Source organism: Perna viridis, chromosome 10 (assembly GCF_037379345.1).
Source record: "Perna viridis isolate PV_CMFRI_1.1 ecotype Kerala chromosome 10, ASM3737934v1, whole genome shotgun sequence".
Taxonomy (NCBI): Eukaryota; Metazoa; Mollusca; class Bivalvia; order Mytilida; family Mytilidae; genus Perna; species Perna viridis.
The window spans coordinates 20,859,373-20,886,659 of NC_142454.1; the positions used below are offsets into that span (position 1 = coordinate 20,859,373).

General features: G+C 34.0%; 1 long non-coding RNA gene across 1 annotated transcript in view; it reads left to right on the top strand.

Annotated features, from left to right (window-relative positions):
• LOC148604907 (uncharacterized) overlaps positions 1–25,659 on the top strand; it is a 28,661-nt gene extending 3,002 nt beyond the window's left edge. The window contains exons 2-3 of the long non-coding RNA XR_015915825.1: positions 20,773–20,977; positions 24,475–25,659. This is a non-coding gene — a long non-coding RNA (uncharacterized LOC148604907). The remainder of the gene's footprint in view (positions 1–20,772; positions 20,978–24,474) is intronic.
• The last annotated feature ends 1,628 nt before the right edge of the window (positions 25,660–27,287 follow it).

The window sequence follows — 27,287 nt, forward strand, 5'->3', positions numbered from 1 at the left end:
ATTATAATGAATTTTTCTTCGAGTTAAAGTATATTTAAACTATCAAATTCTGAAGAAAATGACAGAAAAAGAAACTCATATATAAATGGACTGTTGTTTTACAAAGATAAGTCTTATCTAAGAGATTTGTTGTGTACTATTGGTTCTAGTGTACATATTAAAATGATGTCTTATCAAGGGAGCAATCGTGTTATAATTATTGTGTGTGTTTGTGTGTGTGTAGGAGGAGGGGGCTAGGGCATTTTATTTTGAGAAAATATAGTTCTTATACATATATTTTCCGATTATTCCTTTTTTCCTTTGGTTATAAACCGTCATTTTTTAGGACAACTAAATATCCTTCCTTTGAATTTCTAGAAACTTTCGATCTTGCTGTTTTGTAACGTCGAATGTAACCTGACAACCCACCCCTCACCCCAATACAAAGAAATCATGAAACAATTTTCAGGTGATCAATAATATGCCTACATGTATGTGTATTTCTCTTGTAACTTTAGATTGAATCATTTTGATTATTTTGAACGCAACGTTTTATACATGTCAGTGCTTCTTAAATTTAAGTTTTAAGAAATCATTAAGTAGACAAAATTTTTTTGTGCATATCCTCAAAATATGACAGGATGAATGTGATTTGTAAGAGGGTTGCGGTAAATTAAATAATTGTATAATGAAATTAGAGCAGGACCAGAGGTTTATCATAAACATTTTACTATAAGAATTTCCTTTTTTAGCTCACCTGGCCGAAAGGCCACGTGAGCTGTTGCCGTCGTCCGTCGTCGTCGTCCTTTAACTTTTTCCTATGAAACTGTACTCAGCAGATTGTAACCAAACTTTGCATGAATGTTCCTAAAGGTATTTTTAACAATCCTGGTGTGAGGATTTTTTATCTGGCGATGTTTCTAAAAATGGACCATAGGGGTCAAATTGCAGAATTATGCAAATAGCTCAAAAACAGTTGGGTTTAGCTGAAATCTGGCAGGGAGTAAAATTGTTCAGCATGATAGGTTTGACCTATGCTGAAATTTTTAGAAAGATCCGTTGATGAATGAATGAGTTGCATGTCCTGAAATTGATATTTCTTTAAATCTTCTCCTCTGAGACAACTTGTAGAATGGATTTAACCGAACATGGCATAAATGTTTGTTGAGATATCCTTAATAATTTTTTATCTGATGAAAAAGCCACCACTTTTGAAGATTGAGCACTTGTTGAAATTACTTGAAAACCAAAGGGTTTAGGTAATTTTTTTAGGGGGAAAATTGATCAGCATGGTGAGACCGACCTTATAATACTGAATTTTTCATAAAGATCTATTGCTCAATATAAGAGATACTGCCCTTGAAGAGTAAAAAAAATGACCATGATATATTTATTTTATAATAAGAAAACCGGGTTGATATAACTTAAGATGCTCTGTATTGATTAAATGATTCTGATGACAATAGTACGGTAAGGTCAAGAGTCCAGCTTTAGAAAGCTATAAAGACTATATTTGACTAGGTGAGCGATTAAGGCTCTCTACATGTATCAAGGTAATGATTTGATATTTATATAATAGTTCATGGTCAACTACAGGACAGTAGTATTGACTAAGACAGCGATAATGACCGAGCAGCAGTCGAAAACATTTACTTTTATGTTGTTGGAGTATATAGAGGCAAATATTTGTTGTATATGTTATAATGTTTTTGGGCCAACTGCGACCTGCTACCCAATGGTGTGAGAGTTTCCTCGAAGACCCATTGATGGCATAGCGCTGACATTTTTCATCTCAGTGAGGTCTCTTTGACATATTCACCATATCCATTCTTCTTATAATTAATGACAGGACTATTTGAAAAGAAGCCCATTTGTGCCAGCTGATTTTTTTACATACTAATTCTTGAGAATTGATAACTACTGTACATCGTAAGTCATACAATAAGGACACACATGCCATGCCATTAACTGCTTTTAAAATACTATGTGTTTAACTTAGTTTCTACATGTATGTATAGACCCTAGTATGATGAATCAATGTTAATATCAACAAATGCTATCTTAAACGATTTGACCACGGTATCATAACTATATCCCTTACGAATATGCCAATTTAATTGTCTATAATCACACACATATTTACGGGTTTGCTTTTTGTAAATATATTGACTTTATTTCCTCTTATGCGGAGATTTTCACACGAATTAAGAAAGGGAAAAGCGATTATCAATACGCATATGAATTACATAAACATGTATTTATTGTCAGAAAAAAAATAAATGAGAGTGAATCTCTGAAAGTTACACAGTAGGTGGTCAACAAGGACCTTTATGGAAATTTTTGCACGTCCTGAAGGTATTCTGTACACAAAAGGTTCATTACTTCCTAGTTTGAAATCAGTATTGATGGATAATATGGTACATGTAACAGTAAAGTTAATTGGCGTACATTTATACACTAAACTGAATTGAATTAATGTTTAATGTCTTTCCAAAGATCATCACGTTTGTCTTTCAATGTACTACATGAGACTAAGTGTTCTACGATATTTGAAATATAGATGAGAATGTTCAGTCCTTTTCAGCTGATCGCTGACAATAGCTGACTTTTCTTTCTTTGATGGAAATGTACCAGGGTCCGTAAATATAACAAGGTGTTCTGTAATATTGTATTTACGAGGTAGTCTCTACACGTCAGGAACAAAACCAAGTTGAGTTTTAGTGCATTTACATTTGGTCACCCTTATTCTTCTAGGCAATGATTCGATTTTAGTCTACAAATTCAGCCAAACAATAATAACTTGCATTTATCAATGTAAGTTAACACTTGATGCTTAACCAACCTAACAGACTTGTACACTTGTCCGAACGTGTCCGTTTCGGGGATCATTGTAACGTTTTACGTGCGGATATATGTGACGGTACAAGCATCTCAGTTTCAGATTGAGTTAAGTTACTCCAAAATTCAAACCCATACAAGGCTTCTGTGTAAAACAAATGTTGATTACAGACGACACAGAAGAGCGTAAATACCGATATAGGAATTGACAGTTTTGTTTTGTTGATTTTGAAGAACTCTCCAAAAGTATCCCAACATGTTTAGAAGAAGCAAGTAGACGTATTGTGTCACCATTATAATACCAGTTTATTTGAAGCATTACAGGGATGAATACCGTAATCTAGAACTTAACTTTTCGACGGAGAGATTTTGCATTTCGTGTTCCTTTGATGATATCACAGCTATATCGTCGGCTTACACAGAAGTGCTGACACAAATGTCAAGTAACATAGCACCACTTTTTAACCGGTCAATATATTTGAGTAGATCGTTAAGATAGAGTAAGATAGAGCTGATAAAACAACACCTTGTCGTACACCACATTCAAGAGGAAAACAACGAGACATGTTTTGAAACAGAATACAAATGTGCATGCCATTGTACATGTTATCAATCAAAGTCCACATGCTCCCGTGTATACCATCTCTATAAAGTTTTAATAATAAGGCGGAGTGCATCACTGTCACGATGCTGTTATGCTATCTAGGAGAACAACAACAACATACTATGACGTTCGATGAAGTGATAAACAACCTCTTGTAAGTTGTTGTTGTTCTCCCAGATGGCATAAAAGCATTTGTGACAGTGTGGCACTCCACCTTATTACTAAAACTTTATATAATTTTATAAACTTCTGTAAGTAGAAAGAAGCATACATACTTGAAATTTGTTTTTGTAAGGCATTTGTGAAGGGAGTGGAAAGTTTATTTTCAGAGAATAAAGGGGTGTAACTTAGGCTTTTTTTAAAAAAAAAAATTTGAAATAGAGCATATCAATGAAATTCCACGGTACGAATTAGGATCATTGTTTTCTTTATTTCCGCCTTTAAATAAAAAAAGTGGAATAACTGCATTAGTCATCCAACACAAGGGAATAAAGCATGATTCAAGTATTATGTTGAATAAGTTACACAGGTGTAACTCTTACCGCCATATTTGACGTGTTCATAGGATATGTTATCCAAAGCTGTAAATTTATTGCTTGGCAGATTGTAACAAGTGTCATATATCTCAGTGATGTTAAATTGTTTTGATATCATTCATATGACAGTTCAGACGAATTTCATGAACCAGTTCATCAACGGAATTGATGTTTTCTCGACTTGTTAAAGTGTCGTCGAATTTAAATAGTTAATCAAAATGTTCAGCCTACGCATTACATATGTCATTAACGTTATTGTGTGATACACACGTTAAGTTCACGACAAATATTTTAAGGCTTCCTTCTACTTTTTAAAACGGACCACACTTACTTTTGATCAGTTTCAACAGAGTTTTCAATCTTTACGCAGCACTTTGCAAATGTTCATCATATCATTATAGGCTTTTTCTTATTGGACTCGGAAATCCCTCTTAGCGGTCTTATTGTTCTCTAAATGTGCATCATTGCGACTATGAACTATGGCATTAAATATCCACGCAGTTCGTCTTACTCTCGTCTTTTTGTGGTAGATATCAACATCTTAAGACCAATATAGTTTGAGATGCTTTACGAATCGTTTGTGTGGCAAATTGTCGTTACTGACAATCTTTATAGTTTTTATAATACACCTCTATATCATCTGGAGAAGTGGCTGTTGGAGATTTACCACACCAAAACGTTTGAGACAATGCAAACGAGTAGTCAATTAGAGCGTCTGAGGTTTTAGTTTTTGACCAAGCAATCTTCTGACAAGCAACATCATTAATAGTGGCACAATTTGAGAATTGATTTGAGTGTGTCATATTTTCAAAAGCTAAATGTTATTGGTGTATGGTTTGAAACGTTGTACACATGATAATCATCCGTTACAGAAACTTTACTAACATCTCGCAAATTATCTATGAGTAATTATGAGATCAATTACAGATTTTGGACCGTTAGAGTACAGTTGCGATCACTTCTAACCTCTCTTAAATTATGTCAGAATCTGTAAGGAAGACTGTTCTACGACAGCAGATAGAACAGAAATCCTTATAGATCCTGACAGGGTCTGACAGAGGCTGTGCTGTGTCAGGACACATTTTGCCCTATTCTCCGACAGATCCTGACAGAAACTGTCCTGGGACGTGACAAAGAAAATACGAAAAGCTGTTCTAAACTGTCATACCCCTGGACAGTTCCTGACACTAATTTTTTCTATTCTGTGTGACGTAATTTAGAACAGGAAGTCTGCGGTTAATAAATGAAATTGTAATGTAAATTAGCAATTCCAATTATGAGAAAAAATCTTGATTTCAAAATTAACATTGAATTTCCAATTATATACATGTATAGTGTCATATAAGTTTGAGTCAAAATTCTTTAAAAATATCTTATTCTTGCAAAATGTTTGAGCGCGACCACTTTTGATTTCCGTGAAAGTCTAAAATTATCGACTAAATTTGCTATTTTTTTGTAATATAACTTCCATGTGGGTGACTGCGACTTATATATTTCAGTCAAAAATTCTCCAAAAATGTCATATTCTTTTCAAAGTGTATGAGTGTGAACATTTTAAATTTGCATTAAGGTCTGAAATTAACTATTTAAAATGGTCAATATATATAGGTACATGTACTCTGTATCATACCGGTGTCTAGATTTGCAACCTAAATAATTCAGTCCAAATTCTTTAAAGTCAGGTACGACAGGCAATAATATTTGTTTGTACTGCATGCCATAAAAAAAATCGTTTAAACATAACAAGGCTTCCTTCCCTTCCTTCCCGTCGTACGAATCGGGATTCGGGTGCTACGCCTTTTTTTCGGAATCACGTACATGAACTGTATGTAATTCAGTCAGGGAAGTATTCTCGGGCTAATGACTGTCAGAACATATCGGGAACTCTTCTAATCCACGTATCTGTTCTACCTAGAACAGTTCCTGGCAGGAGGGTGTCAGGACCCATGACAGATAATGACAGAGCTTGTAGAGACGACAGTAACAGCTGGTTTATTGCGGTTAACAAATTGCTCAGACAGTATGATCTCCATGAGGCATATACCTACATGGATAATCCCATTAAAAGTAAAAATGAATCACAATGATCAAGGCTAAAATTGTGGATTACTGGAGTTCAAAAATAGTGGAACTGGTACTGGTATATGAAGATTTAACATACCTAAGCAAAGAAAATATCAGAAAAGGAAACTTGCATCCAATACTGAAGCACAAAGTACAATCAATATTAGACATTACTAGGATCCTAATGAGGTTACGAATAGTGACTGGAACATATATTCTCTAATCCAAACGTTTCCAATTATATCGTCATGAAACAGACCCTACATGCCTTGTCTGTAGAAAAACAGAAGAAAATCTGCCTCATTTTATATTACATTGTGAGAAACTACAAAACGAGAGAATAGACATCCTTAGTGAAGTTGCTGAGATATGGCAGAATGAGTTTAAAAATCGGACAAGATATACAGAATTAGATACTACTGGCAAATTACAAACAGTTTCTGACAGTTTAGAACTGTTTCATGACAGCAAATCCTGACAGAATCGAAGAGAGGTGAGAAGTGATCGCAACTGTATGATTGGAATGATTGAGTAGGCCCTCTTGACAATTCTTGAACGTGAAGGGACACGCCATTGTTTTGATATGATAACTCTTCTCTAAAGCTGCTCCGTTTTTCTGGTGAAAGTAATGAGATACGAGGTCCAGACACTTTATACAATTGAAATCGTCAAGCATGAAAACTGTCCCATGATTAGAGAATGCATGTTAATATCGAAGAGGTATTCGAGTTCGCAGATAAATAGTGCAGCAGGTAGGTACACAGATAAATAGTGCAGCAGGTTGGTACACAGATAAATAGAAATGCTTGATTCATTTGGAAATTTCTGTTTTAAACATGTTTAAAAGATAAAGAACTGCCATAATGCCTCTGCACTTCCAACTAGCAATATTAAGTTTCATTGTCTAGTTATTTTATATCGGTGTTGTTGTTAATTCAAATTTTTCAAAACATCCTTAGAAAGCCAATTTTTTCATGAAGATACCTTCAAGCCAGAGGTAGGGGTCATGTAATCTATGTTCGTCCCATTCGTCAATGTTAAATTGAGCGGAAGCAGTTCTCCTGTTTTACCTGTCGAAGTAACGGATATGTGTTACATGCACTTGTACACCTTTTAAAAGAAACGATCGCATTTATATCACCTACGTAGAAATGACTAATTCTCGCTTTTCTCTTCGTACGAAACCACAAAATTTGGAATAACTTGAAAGATACCGTGCTGATGTTGGAAAGTGCACAGGGATATCTTTATTACTAACACGTGCATCACTTTAAGGTTTAGACATATTTTTCTTCATATAATTACAAATATCAACGGGCTGAGCAATAATGGGTATCTCCCTTATTCTTGTATCGGAAAACAGTTTTCCTACAAGAGTCACAGAGTTTTCAGACCTCTGTTTTCAGATGGAACATCGCTATGTATTGTTTGCCGGATGCCTGAGAGTATGGTATTTGCAGATGATACGCAGAGTGTAGATCGTTTTGTAATTCCGGGATATCAGGACGCCCAGTATTGTCAGGTGATATAAAGAGTCTTTTTTGTTTGGTGGCGGAATGTCAGAACATGTGATGGTACAAGTTGGGTATTTCCCGTTGAAGAGTTGGACCTAGATTTAATAGTAAGGTCGATTCCTTCACACTAAGATTATTTAGGTTTGTCTTTAGAATTTCAGCATATGACTTAGTCGTTTCCGCATTGCCTAAACGCTCTCTGAGGTCAGTAATTGATGTAGAAAGTGAAGCACAAATTTTTTTGGTGGCAAATTTTCCGTCAGACGCCTTGAGTTAGTCGTTTATTCAAATTTGTTTTGTTTTATGATTAGATATTTACAAAGCGCAGGTATAATTTAACTGGTTAATTCTAGAATGGTCTGATTAGACGCAATCTGATTAAAATCAGCTGTTAGGATACGCTACACTGCCTTACGCTCCCTAGGATTGGATTAGACGCTTAGACGTTAGAAGTTTTAAGTTCATTTAAGCTTTGCTTTAATGCTTGCATATCGATCACTTCTTATTTTTGTAACATCAGTTTTTAATTGTCTCATCTCGGCGTTTGAGTCGTTTAGCTTATTTCTCATTCTACCATGTTAGATGCTGTTTTTGAGTTATTTGAGCAATTTAGAAAATTAATGAATGTGCGTTTTAAAATCTTTTAAATGAGCAGATGATGCAAAATTCGAAGCCCATAACGTAGTGGTTTGGTTCTGACAATTTTGTAGCTTGTCTAGGTTTTTAGGGCATACATATTTGTGTATCAGCAAATCACTTGATTTTTTCACTAGATTTTCAACTGTTTTCTTGAGAAATTCTGTGTTGTGTATATTAACTCTTAACGGAAATTAGTTCTCGATCAATTTTCACCACGGAGTCCTTTGTAGGGATGTTTGAGTTATCAATGAAATTGTCAGTTTGAGACAAGCACATGCCATTTTCTTGAGAATTTGCCATTCGTGATGAGGTGTAGAAACGCACATGGACTACGTTTTTAAGTCATCGCTATAATCACCCGTTATCGCAAGATAGAGCGAGTAACAGTCAATAGCAAGTTTTAACTCAACTGGTTCACCAATTGATTTTCGTGGACCTAGTCTCGCTTCTTCAAAATAATCATTTTTAAAAGGAAAGGTTTCGCGACAATTTGCGATATCGAAAAGCTCATATCTGACAATTTCCATATCACAGTTACACACGATGCATCTTTCTAAGAGAAGTTCTACAAAATTATTTTTGGGTAGTGCTTTGTGATTGATGATAACGTAATCTATAATGCAAGAAATGTCATTTATATTATTCATGGGTAAAATCCCTGGCTGAGAATGGGCAGTTATTTCTTGTGACAAGGGTATTGTATTGAATTCAACATAATGGCAGTGATGGAGAAGTTGTTTTTCGTGAATACGAGTTAAACATGATAAGTGTTCACTATGGGTCATCGAAAAAGGTAGTGAAACAGAGAAACTTCATATTCTAACTTGTTCACAATCGTTTTGGCCTATGATGTAGTGTAACATGCATGGAATGATCTCATCATTGTCAGATCAACACATTCACTATAGATCAAAACGCAAAAAAACGTAATATTTTGTCCACATTGGCCAGATTTTAAAGATAGAGTGTTGTGGTCACGCCAAAGCACTTTAACCCCACCGATTTGTTTTTGCGTCTCTCCCGAGACAGGAAGTTCTGGCCTCTGTATGTCTTGTTTCGTTTTTCACGTTTATATTTTTCATGTTACTTTAGTATTTAAGGGCAACTCTTTCACTTTTACTCTGTATACTGATGTTATGGGTCCAGCTACAGCCTACCCTGTGGTATGAGGGTTTCCTCGTCGTTCATTGAGAACTGGACCAACGGGTGGCCATGGGCTGACATTTTCATCCCGTTGGTGTTGTTATGTCTTTGATCTATACACCATTCATGTACCTACTTTCGTTAATTTTTTGCAGAGTAAAATACCGTGTGGTAAAATGTTTCCCTGTGCTAAAGGTGTGTGCTCTTATATATTTCAGTTATTTGGTGTATTTTCGAGAGAGGACTTCCTTAATTTCCGTTTTTTTAGACCTTACTAATTTCCTATTTATCTTCAGCCCCGTGCTTTTATTGATTGAGAGTGCTACCCTCATATACCCTGTCTTTTTGCTTTGTCTATTGTCTTTGTTTACTATATGTACTCAGACGGATAATTTATGACGGATAGCACACCATAATTAACATATAATTTAATGATAAATTAATTCAATGATTAACTTGCCCACGTCTTTCCGCAAATACAGTAACGTCATATGTTAATGGTCGCATATTTTCTTTGAAACATGATTCTGATATCACTTGAAAGATTAATCATTTTACCTACTTACTTACACGTGGAAATCCGGGTTGTGGCACTCAGTATGTGGGCGAAACCATCTAAATGTACATAGGAACATCTGCATCATTTCAACAAAAGTTTAAAAAGTGTCATTTTCCAGCCCTGAAAAAATCACAAACATGACACTAAATATTTAACTGTTCAACCTTTGGAAGAAATCAATAAACCGTCAGTTGCAAATAATTCTAAATTACCTATTCCCGTAGATTGGTTGAATTGGAATGGATACGGAGTTACAACCAATTTACCCTTTTGGTCTTAACGAAAATATCATGCAAATTGGTAACATCTTAAAAACACATTCGGTCTACATTTTCGACATAGTTTTTAAACCAAAGCGTAACAAGAGGTCACATGGACTCAGAGTAAATCGCAATAAATGGAAACATGGAGTCCAAAATATGAAACAGTTCAAATTATAATTCCAAACTTTTCCCAAACATTGATCGTCCAGAAAATAACAGAAAGCATTTTCTAAAATTTAAACGTATTAATTAAGACATTGATTTCCTCAATATTGTTGGAATATTGAATGAACATACAGTTAAAAAACTATCCCTGCTTATTTTGATAATACTAATCTCCCTTCTTTTTGTTCTATTTACAAAACAAAAAAAAAAAAAAAAAAAAAAAAAAAAAAAAAAAAAAGAAAAAAACCGTAAATATGTCTTTAATTATAGTGAATTATGTAAAGATGTGAAAATATGCCAATATCTTGAAATGGAAGTAACTCAAAATATATTTATGGTCACAGTGCCATTGTTTTTACAGGCAATCTGAATCTGAATGTTTTTATTTCAAAAAGGACCTAAGTATCTTCCTCCGGCCACTATCAATTACAATAAATGTCGCAACATCATCCAGGTCTCATTCCATTCGTATTGTATAAAACGTATGGAAGTAGACAAGAAAGCATTTGATTCTTTCTTAAGGAGGTAGACCTAGGGTAAGGGAGACAACCCTTACAAATTATTGGAACGTTTGTATTCAGCATTTTACATCAATGTCGTGTAAGCATCAAAGTACCTTAGATTAATTTCATTCTGTGTCAAATGAAAGCTTGATAGCCTTTGGTGAAATTGAATATGATACAAACATATCACTGACTTCATGAGTTATGTGCCTTACCCTAGGTCTGCCTCCTTAAAAACAGTTATGAAAATAGCTGACATCCTATAACACTTGACGCCTAATGAACAACATCAAAATCGTATTTCCCGAATAAAATACAAATTGAAAGAATTTGTTTTTGTTCCTGCTTATAAAAATGCAAAACATATTATTGTTATTTGACATAAATTTTACGTTGGAATTCTACAAAAAAAAAAAAAAAAAAATACGAATTCACCAACATTCCAACTGAATTAATTTTCAGAAGGGGAAATGGGAACAAACACAAACTCGTCGCTATCTTTCTACAAGCTGTGCTTAGTATAATGAAAGTTGCTACTATGTAGTGGGTTCCCGAATTTCACAAATAACTGTATAAATATCGATTCTTCTTTAAGTCATTTCTGTACAACTAGACTTTCTATATTACTTACTAATGCGCTCAATACCATTAATACCATAAAATATTTTCGGAGAATTAAAAACTCGATTGAAGTGCTTGATAATTTTAATGCCCATGTGGGATCTTTCGAATCAAATGGTCATTTAATAAATCAGGATGCGAGTATATTTGTTCAAATTCTTTTAGATCATTTTTAGTAACGAAAAACGAAAAACATAAAAACTGCCTTCGAGTAAACAAATATTGATGATAAAGAATGTCTGTTTTTTTTATCTTAGTAATCATATCGATAATGGCAAAACTAACACGAAATTTAGTATTATATCTTCTTGCTCTCATCTGTAAAACTGTTTGAGATTTTAACGAAAGGAATCTTTATATTAAATTAAAAATTACTACCTCATGGTTTTCGATATCACAAGCTCATAAAAACATTCACAAAAAATTTTCGACCTATACAAGGAACTCGCTCTTAAATATAGATGCACTTGTAAAGGATTAAGACGTGCGGATATATCTCACCTTTTGTTTTACGATAATATTCTACACAAAGCACGGAAAGCTCGATACTTACCAATAAGTTAACAAAACTGTGGAACCTCATTCGTATAGGATAGAGTGAAGCTATTGCGGTAAAATTGTTAAGGATAGCATTTGTTTGGTATTTACATTGATTCGCTCATTGATCTTTACATGACATACCTTGTGTCCTTATTGTATGTATTATGTTGAACCGTGATTCTCAACCCCGCATGGGAAGAAATGGGATTGATTTTACATACGATGGGGACCTATTTTTTGTAGTTTTTGACGTCATTACTTCCGATCAATTTTATACGTACGACTTTTTGTGTAACTGACGCCTGGCCTTTGTTTGTCTTGTTTGGTTTTCACTTTTAGTACATTTTTATGTTACTTGAGTATATTAGGGCAACTCATTCGCTTTACATATGTTTAATGATATTTTGAGGTCCTGCCCTGTGGTATGAGTGTTTCCTCATCGTTCGTTAAAGACGTTTAATAGCACTTATTTTGACTTTTCATGTCGAAAGTATGCTAACAAACGGATACACAAACTAACAAAAAGAGCAGATGTTAAATTTTTGTTCCAATTTTATAGAGGTGATCGAACTAATCACACTTGCAAATAGTAACAAAATAGGTCTAAATGCAACCATTTTACGCTAACCCTAGAGCTACGCCTGGTCTATGCTCCCAGTTTTTAGTGGAGTCCGAGTTGCTAATTTAAGATGGTATACCTAGATACAAATATATAGTTCTTGGTAGAGATTCCTCATACTTTGTAAGAAATAATTCCAAATCATCTTCCAAATAAACAGAGGATGATGTTTACAAAATGCTGGAATTTTATTTGTCCAGTGTGGTGGACGTGTTTTTCAACAAACGGTCGGCATTCCAATGGGAACAAATTGTGCTCCTTTATTTGCTGACCTATTTCTTCACTCTTATGAGGCTGACTTTATAGCTGATTTGATCAAAAGGAAAGAATATCGTTTGGCTAGATCCTTCAATCTCAGCTATATAAATGACGTATTATCTTTAAACAATCCTAATTTCGGGGATTTGATACATCGCATCTACCCAAAAGAACTTGAGATAAAGGATACTACAGACACTATGAAGTCAGCCTCATATCTTGACCTACACTTGGAAATCGATGGTAAAGGAAAACTATTGACCAAACTTTACGACAAACGTGATGACTTTTCATTCAGAATTGTCAACTTTCCTTTCATCTGTGGCAACATCCCTTCGGCTCCTGCGTATAGAGTGTTCATATCACAATTCATACGTTATGCCAGAGCTTGCCGAAATTACGCAGACGTTTTGTATCGCGCTAGAAGTCTAACAAAAAGGCTTCTGGAACAGGGTCATTTTGCTACAAGATTGAAGTCATCACTACAGAAGTTTTATGGTCGTCATCATGAACTCGTGGATCGTTATGGTGTATCCATCAGCATCGTGAAAACTGATTTATTCAACGGGTCATAGTTTGCCTTTCCTCGTTTGTCTACCCCGGACTTGACATTTTATGAGCAACTCGGCGGGTGTTTCTAGAAAATCAGAGGACGCTTACCCTACCGGTGCACCTGGTCCATGCTCCCAGTTTTTAGTGGAGTCCGAGTTGCTCATTTACTTTTGTTACTTTGTATGTATGATTTTAGTTACTTCATGTTCTTTGTTGTGTGTGTCTGTTTTCCATGTTTGGTCTTTTTCCCTGGATTACATTCTTTTGATTACCGCTATAACCTTGGTTACCTTGATTACTCTTACTTTTGTTACCTTGTATGTATTACTTTAGTTGTCTTATGTTCTTTGTATTTCATCAATCACAGAAAAGTCAATTGCTCCAAGTAAGAATGGCAATATTTCACCTTATCTGATATAGTTTTGAGCATTGTATGGGTACATAACATTTTTTCAATGATTTAGTACTTATAATTAAAGAAGCGTCAAAAGTACCCCAATGAACCTATACACAAACAAAACAGCAGTGAATATTAACTTTTTGTTCCCATATTTGAGATTTTCAAATACTGTTAGAGTTATGGCATTAGCAAAACGTAGGAAGATTTATGACTTGGCATTTTGTAATAAGAAAAATCTGAAGAATTGAAAAAAGTCTAAGAAAGAGCGCTTCGTTTTGTATATGAAGACTATGAAGGCATATACGAACATTTTTCACGTAAAGCAAAAATGCCGTCGTAGAATGAAAGCCATTCCCCTGGAAACATAAAATGATACATATCGGCGTCATGTCTACACGACCTTGTAAAATTACGAAATTCTATATATAATTTCAGATACAATAATGTTCTTGACATTCCACAGGAGAAAACGTCAACGTATGACAAACAATAGATCTAATTCGCAGCAGCTACAATGTGGAACAGCCTTCTAGATCATTTCAGGACAGACTATGATAGCTTCTGTCAGTTTAAGAGCTTAATTTGGTCTCGGAATGGTACTGTCGTTGTTCTGCATGTAGATGATTATTTGTCTGATTCTAATTTTATGGTGGCATTTTACTTCAGATATTATTTATCTCTGTTTAAGGATATAATTGGTGCTGCTTTTAGAATATAAATATTAAGCTCTGCTTTCAGTATTTATATTTATAATCTATTGCTTTTTGTGTCTAGTTATATGTGGATGCCTGTGATAGTCCAATCCAGAGTGGCGCTTGTCGCCTAGGTCCCAGCATTCATCAATATACAGTACCTCTTAATTGATAACTTATTATCAGAATATAATAGCATTAAAATCTATGATCTTTCAACACTGTATACTTCTATTCCCCATACTCAGTTAAAATCCTGACTCTACAACATTATAAATCATTGTTTTTCCAAAAAAGATGGTATACCTAGATACAAACATATAATTCTTGGTAGAGATTCCTCATACTTTGTGAAAAATAATTCCAAATCTTCCAAATATACAAAAGAAGATTGTAAGAAATTTTTAATCCGCAGCATGTTTGCCCAGTGTGGTGGACGCGTTTTTCAACAAACGGTCGGCATTCCAATGGGAACAAATTGTGGTCCTCTACTTGCTGACCTTTTCCACCAAATTTGTGAGGCTGACTTATAGTTGACCTGATCCGAAAGAAAAAATATCGTTTAGCTAGGTCCTTTAATCAGTTATAGATGACGTATTTTCTTTATACAATCTTCATTTCGGGGATTTGATACATCACATCTACTCCAAAGAACTTGAGATAAAGGATACCACAGGCACTTTGAGGTCAGCCTCATATCTTGACCTACACTAAGACATCGATGGTAAAGGAAAACTATTGACCAAACTTTACGACAAACGTGATGACTTTTCATTCAAAATTGTCAACTTTCTTTTCATCTGTGGCAACATCCCTTCAGCACCTGCGAATGGAGTGTTCATATCACAACTCATACTTTATGCCAGAGCTTGCCCAAACTACACAGGCTTCTGGAACAGGGTTATGTTACTACAAGAATGAAGTCATCACTGCAAAAGTTTTATGGTCGCCATCATGAAGTCGTGGATCGCTACGGTGTATCCATATGCGCCATGAAAACTGATTTATTCAACGGGTAATAGTTTGCCTTTCCTCGTTTGTCTACCCCGGGCTTGACTTTTTATGAGCAACTCGGCGGGTGTTTCTAGAAAATCAGAGGACGCTTACCCTACCGGTGCACCTGGTCCATGCTCCCAGTTTTCAGTGGAGTCTGAGTTGATCATTTGCTTTTGTTACTTTGTATGTATGATTTTAGTTACTGGTGACTATGGTGATTAAATAATACGGGACTTGACATTCATATCAAAGGGTTTCTTAGTCTTAGTATTTATATCGACTAAAGTTTTGTATATCAGAAGTCAGAAATCATATTGTTTACCAGTACTTCATCTTAATAGATTGAATGATTTTTTCACGCGCAATAATAAAATATTCAGTTAAGAATAAAAATTGCAATTAGTTATGCTGCTGTTTCATCATTTGGTAACACACAAACTCGCGTCAAGGTTTTGTCGTTAAAAGGGATAACTAGATATTCTAATATGGAGTATGCCTTGAGAAGATCAGTTTAATACAAATTTGGAAGACTCGGGTTTCGGCCACCAATAATGTATGAATCAGTACTTTATGTAGCTAAATTGAAAACTTTTGCGATCATTTCTATATAATTCAAATGAACCTACAATATATTCATGAACTGTTAATTTTATATTTTATGTTGGTCTCTGAAATTAGGGAAACTCATGATGACGATGACTTATCAATAAATAAGATATTTTATATGTGTGTATTATTCATTTTGGTTATACAGTTCTTTTTGTTTTAAATTTTAAACGGCAACTCATTCGAGTTTCTTTAGAGTCTTAGACAAATTCATTTCGCAGATATAATATTTTTCAAGTATGTCACATTAAAATAATTGGAACTACTGGTGTCCAAAAAAAAAAAGAAAAAAAAAGGATTTGAGTTTTATGTGGTAAAGATTATCATTCAAGAAAGAAACTGTTTTTTTTAGATGCTTCATTATCATTCATAGCCTAGGGTAAAATGGATTTCCTTTGTTTCAACAGATGAATATACTAATTGTATTTCTACGTTAACAGGGTTGTATCTCAACAAAGCGGATCAAAAGTTGGTATCTGAAAAACGCATTATTACAAATTTAACATGATGCACATAATGGATTTGATATTGCATTCCATGTCATATTAAGCTCGAACTATACTTGTTTCAATCGAGTAACGCAACATTTAGTTAACGTGTTTGTGTGTTCATTGATCCAACAGGTAACTCGAGTTTTATATTGCATGAAGTAGCTATAGAAAAAAAATCATTTTGTGGAATATTTAATTTGTAATATTATGATTTAAGACACCAACGCACCAACACGTTAATGTTAGCGCGTGTTCAAATACCTCACGTTATGGCACTTATACGCTTCCGTAACAACGAGCAGTTTCTTATCTGGGTTGTTGAGTTCAAAGTCAACAAAACGTTATTTTTAACTCGTGAAACGTTGAAATAAGATACGAAGACGTTGCACATATACGCTTCCGTACACTACGATTTTGACATGATTTCTTCATTCTTATATACTTTTTAAGACTTTTACAAGTATTCAGTATCCATTGCAGATGATTTTGATTGGAAACTGGTGATTATGAAGCATGTTTTCTCTATTATATTGTGTATTTGCTTTAAAATATGTTAACCAATGGTGTAATTCGAATAAAAATTTATAAAATCCGAACTTTACCATTTGATGAGGAACTCCATAAAAGCCGAAAAAAAATATCAAGTACCTAATGGTAAATTCAGAGTTGCTCATTTACTTTTGTTTCTTTGTATGTATTATTTTAGTTACTTTATTCTTTGTTGTGTTTGTCTATTTTCAATGTCTGGTTTTTGTCCTTGGATTACATTCTTTTGATTTCTGCTAGAATCTTAGTTCCCTTAATTACTCTTTAATAAAGGGGTTGGTTAACATTGTCATGCATTTGTGTGAGAATCAATTATGAAATATCATACAAATGTAGCAATAATACTTTATTCACATAGTTAGTAAATTCAGTAATCTCCCCTCAGGCCCCAAAAAATCAATAGATACAAAAACTCAATAAATAAAGACACACAAAAGGTTTCGTTATCTGGCCCATGGACTGTACAACTTTGTATTCATCATACCTGCACACACACCACTAACAAAGGTGCATGCAGACTTCCGAGTAGATTATAAAGAAACTTAAAAATAGTCACTAGAGATTGCGCTGTATTTGCTTATTTTTGCACGCCGCCAATCGTTTTTCTTGGCCCACCAACGATGAACATACTTGTACGTTGCTTGCCGCAGCTGGTTTCTGGCATTGTTTCTAGGACATTACTTAAAGTGCTTATTTTGTTAACTTTACAACAATGCATTGCCTTTACCAGTTGAACTTCGTTTTGAAATTTCTTATTGAGAAAACCGTATATAATTGGGTTGATCACGCTATTAGATAGTGCCATAAATATAGCGATAAAGCGCATGATAGTATAAGCTTCTGAACTCACTTCAACCTTTGTCTTGAGTTCAAGTCCATCATGAACAAGTTCTATGATATAAAAGGGAAACCAACAAACGAAGAATGAAGCGACACAAATAACTGATGAGCGAACTGTCCGCTTTTTGTTCTCGGTAGACATCGTTTTAAATACTGTTTTTGCCCAAAGTTTCTGAACCAGTTTTGTGTACATTACTATCATTACGACAATGGGAATAATAAACAACATGACAAAGTCGACAATACGAAACCAAATGTCCGAAGTTTCATCTTCAGTGAGCATGTTGCACACAGTCTCGTCATCGATGGTCGATTTATTCGTCTGCCCAGTCGTGAACAACGAATCTGTTATCAATTGTTGAACTATGACATGGAAACTATAGATGAAAGCAGCTAAGGTCATAATCGTAAGTTTGATGTTAGTTCCTCTTATTGTCGGTTTGTAGAACAAGGGATACATTACTAAGCAATATCGATCGACTGTAAGGCCAACCATATAGAAGATCCCCGACGAAAAGGCAAATAATTCCAAGAACGGTGCAGTAGCACACCATATTGACGATGACTTGGCATTGAATACACCAGTAACCGTCGACGAGATAACAAAGATGCCTACCAATAAGTGAGCAGACGATAAAGCGACAATGTAAAAATTTGGGATCGTGTGAAGACGCTTCCGGTATATAATCAGTAATCCAACGAATCCGTTTGATACCACAATACCAGCCATTAGGATAAACAGCATGACAATAACAATGCATGATCCATACTCTGATAATGTATTTTGGTCAGCATATTTATCTCCCATCTTTTTCTGGCAAGTACCTAGAAGTAACACACATTTGTTTATTAAAACATGTTATATTGACTTGAAAGGGGTGATATCATCTGCTGATTTAGAAGATGTTGTATTAAGCATTGATACTCTAATACCAAATAACTAAATTTCTATGGAAATTTAAATCGTGCAGGAGAAGCAATTAACGTTCAACTGAATATTTAACGGATTTTAGATAATTGCAACAACTAAGTCACATTTTTACAGGCTATATGTAGTTATAAAAGGCTTCATAGTGCATCGTTTCAAATAAGTTCAAATGTCAACAGCTCTGGCGCGTGACGCCTCGCCTTCAGGAAATATAACCCCATACCAAATATCAGATGTCTAAGTAAAAAGACACAAAAATTATGGCCCAGACGAAATTTTGCATGGTATTTGGCCAAAATTGTGTATGTCATATGACCTTTGAGTCAAAGGTCAAGGTCAAAAGTAATCCTTTCTAGAACATTACACTCTACCTTAATGTGCTTTACTTATATACTAAATATCAGATATCTCAGACTGGGAAAAAACAAAAAACGTTATGGCCGAGACAGAGTTTTGTATGGTAATTTGGCTTTTTTTGTTATTTGACCTTGGAGTCAAAGGTCAAGATCAAAGGTCACCTACCTAAGACATTTCTCGCAGCCTTTGTGTGATATAATTAAATTGCAGAGATGAAAAATCTAACTTAAAAGACCAAAAAGTAATGGCACAGACAAAATTATGTATTATATTTTGCCAAAGTTTGTATGTTATTTGACCTTGAGGTTGAAAGTCAAGGGCACGGGTCATCTACTGTGGTACGCGACACTCTGCCCTGAGAGGATATACCAACATACCAAATATTAGAAGTCTAGGTCAAAAGACAAAAACATATGGTCTGCACAAAGTTAGTATGAAAAGCGTTGAGAAGAAGAAAAGTCTTTATGGGTGGTAATTTCGGGTCCAGATGAGCAAAAAACAAAGATAGGTTACATATCTTTATTTTTGATATATTTCAGTGGAGAGGTCTTGCTACACATCCATACATATATTCGGATAATATCTTCTTTCTAGTCCTGGCAAAACCTGTGAAAATTACATGTGACTATAAATTTAGTAAGATGCCGTCCAACGTAGATATCTATACCCGGACAAAGACAACTGTCTTTATAGTACGCATTTTTTTCAGGATAGTTCTTTCAACATGGCGGCTAGAACTTAGATATACTTTATCATTAAATGATCGTTCGACAGAATTCAATTGTTCTACTCAAGATCCACCTCGCGGAATTATATACCAAGCATGCTCATCGACTTAACATGATCGAAAGGACCTGTTAAGAGAAATCAACTCGTTGATAGTGGCCATCTATATAGTTTATATAGTTACAATTGTGGACTGAAAGAGAAATCAAGGGAACCAAAGTTCTAGCGGCAATCAAAAGAATGTAATCAAGGGACAAACACCAGACATGGAAAACAGATATACACAACAAAGAACATAAAGTAACAAAAATAATACATACAAAGTAAGACAAGCAAGGGAGCAACCCGCACTCCATCTAAACATTGGTAGCATGGACCAGGTGCACCGGTAGGGTAATATACAAAACTTTGATTGCAAAAATCTCATACAGGACAAATGATTTTCTCTATGACAATTGAACACTTGAATTTATACTAAATTTAAAAAAAAATAAAATTATTTTTATTTCATTACATATGTTAATTATTCTGAACATTTGATGCATGTGTAGCTGCATTAAAATTGAAATAACTGTGTTTTAAGATTTGCTATTGTCCAATCGGATTTGGTGGACACATAACGCGTCGCAGTAAACACACAAGAATGTAACATCTTACATCCAGTTGATGCCGGCAAGTCCTGAAAACACAATACAGATATCTTCTAATAATTACAATTTGCATGCCTATATAACTAGCAGTTTATTTCAGTTTCATTGATGTATCCTTATATTTTATGGAATGGAAATTGTAGGAGTAACATCCGATGATGGACAAACCCCAGATAAAGAAGACGTTCAAATGTGGAATATGTCACTATAGCACAGTGTGGCCTACTGCGAACAGCAAGCACAGAAGAACATGCACCAAAACGCTTCCATATAACTGCAACAAATGTGGAGAAAAAATTGCTGATAGTAATCGCCAGAAGGAACATTAATGTTCAAAATTCCATGAAGGTGTGTTATTGAATTAAATAGATTACTACAAAAATCAACAATAGCTACACTTGAGTTATCCATTTTTACGTAATGCTGAAAATAAAATCTAAATCATACCTGTGATTTAGTTGGAAATAACTATCATGAAAATAATGATATTTTGCGATATGTTTTGATGCGAAAATTGTCTCAGTGATTGCAAACACTATATACAAATATCAGCACATTTATATTTATAAGTTGTCGAATAACCATACAAACATAGGAATGTTGAAATTGAAAACAAGTCTATGTTGTAAACACGCTACTATGTCAAAAACAATTAAAAATTTCATACTGGTGAACGTATACTGTAGTTTTAGAATGATTAATATCTTGATTATGTCAATACATGCAAAGTAGCATTTTGCATTGATAGAAACATGTTGTATTTCTAGAAAAAATAATATATTATATATAATAATACGATTCACATGTTTTACAGTTTAAGCAATTTATTTTGTAAAATTAAATCAACACATAGAGAGGAATACATAATAATTGTATGAAAAGCGTACTAAATTACCCACAATGCACTCTAATTACTAACAAATGTAGTACAAATGTATCTAAACCAGACAAAAACCAATATACGATATCGCAGTAGCATAAATTGAATTATAATTTTTTTAACAAGCGTTTCATTCGAGTATATTATTTCTCAAAGAAGTCAATGTACCCAACAAGACTTCAAAACTAAGTAATAATTATGAAAATTGTATGTTCCATTCTTAATATCACTCAGTTATCATCCCTAGCTTCATTGAGGATAGAGAGGTCAATTTGACATTGTGTGACAGGACTGTGGTTAGACATTATTGATTACCAAAACGGGAATGAAAAAGAACATTATAAAATTATAAAAAATCAATTATCTAGCCAACAACAAAAATACTTAAGGGTAAACAATATCAAAATGGTGTGTGTTTTAGAGTAATCAAGGGAACCAAGGCTATAGTGGCAATCAAAAGAATGAAATCCATGGAAAAAAGACACACACAACAAAGAACAACAGAGCAACTAAATCCGTACACACAAAACAACAAAAGCAAATGAGCAACTCGGATCCGTCTAAAAATTGGGAGCATGGACCAGGTGCACCGGGGTAGGTTAAGCGTCCTCTGCTTTTCTAGAAACACCCGAGTTGCTCATAAAAAGTCAAGTCCGGGGTAGCCGAAAGAGGAAAAAGAGATCCTCGCTTTTAACATCGTAATAAAGTTGCAGTCGACTTTGTTCTTCTTTGTAAATATAGTCCGTCCCATTTGAGAGTTTCGCCAATACATGACCGATAAACACATTATATCAGTCTCTTTGCACAAGGATAGTTATCATATTAATACGGAAGTTTACAAAGAAAATGCTGTTTGAATCACCTTATTAATGATATTTTTCTCCTAAAATTAACATTTATACATCTAGGTTTTATATTTCGTATGTGATAGATTCGGCGGAAAATGAGCAGCCCAAATTTTCATGCGATAGTGAAGAAATGAATTTATTCCGAACAAGATCATTGTGGAAAGATATTGGTTGTTTTTTTTATTCATATTTATCATTTATCCTATCTCTCCTTTTATCAAATCTATTATCACATCTCTTTATACTTTGATGTTTGATATTTATGACATCATGTGCTATTAGCAATGGTAACATTATCAACATAATAAATATCATTTCATGGACGCGCAACGCAGGGGTATAAATCCCTTATCGACAAAAATCTTGCAATTGAGGTATCCAATGACCGTATAGAATAACTTAATACATGTTGCCTGTCCATGTCATAATGTTTCACATAAACATAATTGTTATTTTGGTTTAAGATGTTAATGTCATAAGATGGTAAGTTTTTGACACACATTTGTCGCTTTGTAATTTGGAGGATTTCATTCAACGTTTCCACAAAAAATCTTGGTATACAATTGTTTACATTACAAATGTAACAAATGTAAAACCAACAATTTAAAAGCAAAATGTCGATAATTCCTGTATTCGTTTTCAAAATTTCTGAATTTCTTTAGTCTTCCAGGAGAACGCATGTCTTGACAATGAAGAAGTAAAACTATAATATTCGACTATTTTTATGCCTTGGTAAAGCTGTGTTCGAATTTCGTCAAATTAAGTCAAACATTTTTTTTAATGAAAATAATGCAGAAATATTGTATCTTTAATTAGACTTTGATGTTGAACTTTGACAAGGTATTTTTGGAAATTGCATCACAGAAAAGTTTTACGAAGGACATTAATCAAAGCGCCTTTTAAATAACTTCCAAATGATACCAAATTCAGCCGTGTGGTATTTCGGACAATTAAATTTTCAAAATTTACCTAGAATAACAAATATAATACCGTAAAGAAGAAGTTGATTCAAGAACAACCCTTTCTTCAATAAAATAAGGAGATTGTAACTGTATCGTATTTGAAGAATTGTGAGCATCGATCGTCAGCACATTGAGTTTATTGGCGATGTGTAAGAATTTAAATAAAATTATCTACATTCCAATAAAACTGTCAAATATATAAAAGTATAAATTAAAATTATTTAAATATAAGTCTGCGCATACGAAAATAATTGAGAAATTCGTGAGAATCGGGTTATATATGTGCAATAAATTTTCAGTACATGTACATTTATGTACATACGTGAAATAAAACAAATGCTCTAACAACAGGGACATGCGTTCACAATCAAATATACAGCACGACAATTCGTGTCATATATTTAATGTACTAGTCTGGCTGCATAGCTAACAGCACATTCTTGAAAATACATTTTTACTCTTAAATGCTGCGAAGTAAAAACGAAAGGCAATTTTTGTTGTAGTACCAATGAGTTAAATCGCAGTAAGCAAATTAAAAAAAAAATAAATCAAAATAAAAAATAAAACAATTGAAAGCATAAAGATTATTATCGTAATGATACATTTAAGTCCTTACCTTGGGTAAAGCTGTTGAACAACAAATATATTTTACCATATATACCTACGTAGGTCCATGAATTTAAGAATAAACAAGAAATGCCAAGCAAAATCATTGGATACTGAATTACCTACGTATCTTAATGAGTTATTTTTTGTAGTTTGTGCTTGCATCATTCTACATACCTGTAATTAGCGCCTGGCATTGTAGGGTAAATAGTGTGACAATTACGGCCGTATTCGATTATGTTGCGTCAATGAACCACAGGACTTCACCGACAGAAAAGTAAAAAAGAAGTTTAACCTATTTGTGGCACACTTTTAAAACATGTCCCTGTTCACAAACAGAAATGTTAATAAGATATTTTGTTTTGTTTTCTTTTTACTGTATACAGTTATTTAATTCAACTGTTGTTGTGTCAATGTAAGTTTTTACGACGCAGAATTAACAACAACAAAAACAAAAGACAAAAGCAAAAATAGAAACAAAAAAGGACAAGAATTCAGTGTGTGGAAATTTACCTACAATGACATACATTCGAACACTTTCTTTTTCAGTTGCAACCCCTGTAACTTTTTAATTTGACAATACAAATTCGAAATGTTCTGGAACAGATTTGAAATGGAATACCAAAGATATACACGTCTGCAGAATTTCATTTATGTACCTGATATTTGCCGGAACCAGTGTGGCTTTTCACGAGAGGTAATAGACAAAAAAATCACCCTCTGAGGCATGTTTTACATCCAGAACTACTCGGCCTTTCTGGTTACACAGAGAAAAACATCGGCAATAGGCGGAATAATCTGTCCGGAATTTGACCGATTCCATTCTTAGTTAAACTGGTTGCATTGTTAACCATTTTTTGTTCTCTTAGCTCCTCGCTTCGCACCAAACTTTTTTTCTATTGATATCTTACTGAGGTTTTAGCGCCACCCGGTGGATAGAACTACATTTGATTCGCGTATGACTTACAATGCCGACAATTTTTTTCAAAAAGAAATTCTCCTTTCTGCATCCGAAGCTATTTTTTTAATGTATAGAAAATTACCGAGTAGTTCAGATTGCAGGATATTACCGTTGTGTTTAACTAATCAAAATTCAGCAAACTGACAAATCAAAATATGATAAAAGCCTCTGTGCAGATGATTGTAAGAGTTGTGCGTAAAATTCATTTTTATGGTCGATAGTTTACTTTTCGTAGAGGATGCATTTCGCAAATTTGATGTGATTATTGCACCTTATGTAGAAAATAATGCGGGACTTTACATGTAGTTCCTCTAGGTTTTTTTCCGACGCACGCGCTACAAATGACAATTACGTGACATCCATGAAGATAAAGTAATATGATTATCTACTTTGCATTACAGGATTTGACATTTTTAACAAATAAACTGCATGACAAAGCAACGCGTCGGCATAGTATTTGTTCATATTGCACTTATTTGATAAAAGAGGACCAATTGTTTGATCAAATCATCAATCGGACTTCGTTAATTGAAAAAAAAGACTTAAATTTTACGATTACAATAAAGCTAAGAAAGTCAGTGAATTGTAGAAGGAAACGAAATGACAACACAAAAGAGATTGAAAAGTAGAAAAGTACAGAATAAAGATAATTACATTGCGACCTTTAATTAGGGAAGGGAGAATTCAAATAGTACACCGTGGAAAAATTAGGAATCAGCTGGAAAAAATGAAAATTTTTATTTAAGAAATTGATTTTTTATTGTAAGTAAATGAATCTGTCTAACATTATAAATCTTTTGATAATATTATGAAAATGAGTTTTTGATGTTAAATAAACCGTTTTCTGATATAACTAATGTTTAGGTGTGTTTATTTGTGTAATGTGTTTTCCACAATGGCCTGATTTAAAAAAAAAAAAGGAGGCTGTGTGATCACGCCAAAGTGCTGTAACCCCGCCGTATTTTTGCGCCAGTCCCAAGTCAGGAGTTGCTCGTTTTCAGTTTCAGTTAACCTTTATGTTGCTGGGGTATATAAGAGCAACTATTTCGCTGTACCTGTGTATAATGCTGTTTTGGGCATTCATCCATCATTAACAACTTCCCTATAACCCAAAGGATTTGCTGTAGATTATTTACAGGACTGCCCTAGCTAATCGATGCTGACCCAAAATAATAGGTTTCCAGAATATAATGTGACAGAATGATTCCTCTCATTCCTATTGATTTATACACTGAACTTGAGGAAATGGGCATAAAGATAACTTTAAGAAAAATATTACCAACAAATAAATACATTCCAGGACAGTTTGTTTGTTACGATCAATTATGCCTCATAAAAGGAATTAAAATGTTAGAATAAAAAATGACTCAAATATGTACATACACTACAAAGAAATTAACAAACCAAAAATAAATAAATAAATAAAAAAACGACAACCGACTACAATTTGTTCTTGGGATTTCTCGAACTATCTGTTATGAAAAATACATGTTTATTACACATAAATGAAGAAATGTCATGCATTTAATATCATTCTCAATTAACCCTTTACAAGTATCCAACAACGTATAATTTTGTAATTTAAAATCGAAGTAATCATGACCATTCTCAGTTTCTAAATTTTTAAATTGAAATTCAATTTATCGACCTTCGGGTCGAAACTGTCTGTCAAATCATTAAATTTAAGCCACAATCGTTGAAATAAGATCTTTCCTTAATTCCATGTGCCTCTCAACAAGCTACTTCTACTTCTCAATTGATAAGCTATTTATATTATATGCATCTTAAGAGCTTTAACTTGTCGTATACTAGTATGTGTAACTTAAAAGCATTCATTTAACGTTTATGGGACGTAGTTCCAGAGGCACGTACATGTACATAAACATATAAGTAAACAATTAGGTCTCGTACAGGAAACAATAGCCATATACTTTCATGGCCTATAAGCACCTACAGCACTATATTATAATTGCACATGGCCAAATAGCCACAAAAAGCAATATCACCAGACCACAGACTCCACTCTTATAAGGAAATTGTGTTATCAAGTTTTATTTTTATTTTTCATTGCCGAGCTTCCGATGTCACGAGGCGGTAACCGTACTAAATACATGTTAAGACTAAGAAAAGTGCCGTAAAAAATAGAACGTTACCACCTGGCATGTTGGTCTAATGCAAAGAAAGGCACAATTTTATAAATGCACGATACACTATGTGAAACATCCGGAAGGTTTAGGGGTTTGGCTACCTATTTGTTTAAAATTTGGCAAAAAAAAAAATCGGAACCACGGGCCCTTTTTTGAAAATACTTGGATTTGGCCGGGCTTGCATGAAATATCTGATGACAGCCCTTCCAATTGGTTCTCAGCATTCCTGTTTATATTTCCTCTCTAGGATTGAC